The following is a 2,714-nucleotide window of genomic DNA, read 5'->3' as shown; positions in this document are numbered from 1 at the left end:
GGGGGGGGTAAATATTGATACATTGCATCATATTGCACTGACTAATCACGAATGTTATCTTATTTTGCGTGTGCTCTTAAGGATTTTTACAGAATGTGTTTGTTTGTACGTTTGTTTTAACCTGAGCTTTTTACCGGTAACATTTTCACCCCTGATATTCTCTGAACGATTTGTGATTGTGGTGACAATTAATACATTCCACATATTGCAATGATTTTGTAAATAAACTATGTCGGATTTTACATGACTTTTTTTTTTTTTTACGAAAGAAACATTTTATTATACTCAAGTCGCTTGCTTGGACGGTGTAGAGTAGGGGAGGTTATTCTCTGTACACTGTGTTAAGGGGAGTTGTGCACCTTTTCATTTTGTCAGCGGAAATGACCCTCATTGATCCTTACCCCATCTATTATTAATTAGGTCTAGCAAATAAGTAAAGTTTAATAGCCATTTGAAAACAGACGGTGTCAGTGTGTGTGTGTGTGTGTGTGTGTGTGTGTGTGTGTGTGTGTGTGTGTGTGTGTGTGTGTGTGTGTGTTTTTGTGTGAGATTGTGGACACAAATTTGTAAAAAAAAAAAAGAAAAAAAAATTAGAAAAAAAAGAAACCCTATAGATGCTTTATTTTTCCTCCAAGTTGCAAGAAAACGCCGTACCCTTTATAAAACTCACATGTTTCCTTCTTTGTTGTACTTGAAGGCCAATAAAAGATGGAGAAAAACCAATCATGTCGTGTCTGCCTTTTATACTTTTATGAACAATTATCATACCACTTCACAGTCAAGAAAACAGTGTTTTACTTTAATAAGGTGCTTTAGGCTATTCAGGTAATGAGACTTTGATTTCGTTACCTACCTCAGAATAACAAAGTTCTAAGGGGCAATTTTGGCCGTTTTGAGGACGATGAGATCAGAAACCAAACGTTTTATCTGCTTTACAAAATCGTAAGATTATTCGGATTCTTTGTCGAGATATTCCAAGAATTGCATTCGAAAAATGCTTGAAATACTGTGAAACTAAAAAAAAGAAAACAAAGACAAAAAAGCTTGCGTCAGATTTCTCAAAAAAGGTACTGAACAGCAAATAGAACCTTGTAATTCTGAGGTAGCGGTTTATCAGCGTCATGCAATTTACGCTTTTGTGTCACTTTGTGAAGTTTTGAGAAAACTAAAGAAAACAAGAGCGCTCAAATCAAAACCATGGCTAGAGATTTTCTTATTTTCAAATTATAAACTGGGAAAGAAATAACGAAACAGAATAAAACTAAGAAGTCTTTTGATGTCTTTATTCTTTTTGTTTTTCGTTTCAAATCACGGATTGTAGAAACTTCCAGAAATTGATTTGTGCGATTAGGGAATAACGCTGTGATGATTTAAGTTACGACACTATGGAATCAGGCGCTCGTCAATTGGTGGGCATATTATTATGAAGTTATTGGTATCTTCTCAAAGTTAGTTAATTTGTCTTGACTTGGATTTAAAGAATACCAGTCGATCTTGAATACAATCGAGATATTCACGATTTAGGGAGGTGGGGTCGCCTGGTGTTGGGGGTAAAATTAACCAGAAAATGCAAGTCAAAGTTTGGGAACTTCCAAAGCTTGAGTGTTTTTGGAAACCGCAAATTTATGTTTCTTAAAGTGTCTCTAATCAACACTTTTCATTTAAAAATCAACACAGAAATGCGTTTCTAAATGGACATAAAATGTATTTAGAACCCGCCCCCCAAAAAAAAAAATTTTTTAAAAAAGAATAATCTAAATTACACAAAGGCCACGGAAAATGACTGATTCTACCTTTTGATTATTTTGACGAGCGCCTGATTTCATCACGATGCCATACAATTACTCTCTGTGCAAACTGACTTCCTCAAGTAACCTTTCTTAAAACCAATTACAATGTAGATAGATAAGCGAGTTCACGTTATTCTTTAAGTACCGGTGTCTATCCTGCAGCGATCAAGGACATTCGCCGTCGAACCCAGGAGACCCGAGTTCGATTCCCAAGTGCGGATATTTTTTGTGTGGAGTATCTCGGCCTTTTTGCTTGGATGTAACACTGTACTGTCAGCCCGGATTGGCCATGACAGGCAGTGTCGAAGCCAGTCTCCTAAATGATCTAAATTGTGTCAATGGGGGCGTGAAACCACCTACGTTTAAAAAATAAAACTCCTCTATATAGATAGGACCCCTGCCTACATTAAAGAACTACTCTTCCAGCATATTTCGACTAACTTCCCTTTATCAATACTTTTGCACTTGCTTTTGCTGTTGTTGTTGTTGTTGTTGTTGTTGCTGCAGATGTTGTTGCTATTCTTGTTGTTGTAGATGGTGATGGTGATGGTGTTGGTGTTGTTGTTGCTTCTAAACATTTATAAATTTATATCACCAACAAAGACAGGTGGTTGGAGGGTGCCACAGGTAAGTCATACTTTTGTTTCTTTCAATGTGTTTCTGCGTGTGTCAGTTTTACCTTTTCCTTGCACGGAATGAGCCTTATCGTGTACATTTAATGCTAAGTTACTACGTAATCAAACCAAATCAAATGTCAAAGTTCATACTATCTCAACACTTCTCAGAGAAGACATGAGCAGATAAGCAGGTTATATTATATCTTATAATATGAGATAAGATAAAATTAATCTTTATCGTCCAGATGTTGGCACATTGGTATAAACACGCGTGCATGCGTACGCGCGCGTAAACTCTCTCACACCC

General features: G+C 36.5%; 1 protein-coding gene across 1 annotated transcript in view; it reads right to left on the bottom strand.

Moving 5' to 3' along the window:
• LOC101855181 (serine-rich adhesin for platelets) overlaps nucleotides 1-2,714 on the bottom strand; it is a gene marked incomplete at its 5' end in the record, with an annotated part of 101,355 nt that overhangs the window by 12,855 nt on the left and 85,786 nt on the right.

This window comes from Aplysia californica, unplaced genomic scaffold (genome assembly GCF_000002075.1).
Source record: "Aplysia californica isolate F4 #8 unplaced genomic scaffold, AplCal3.0 scaffold00115, whole genome shotgun sequence".
NCBI lineage: Eukaryota > Metazoa > Mollusca > Gastropoda > Aplysiida > Aplysiidae > Aplysia > Aplysia californica.
This window is presented reverse-complemented; position numbering and strand designations above follow the sequence as displayed.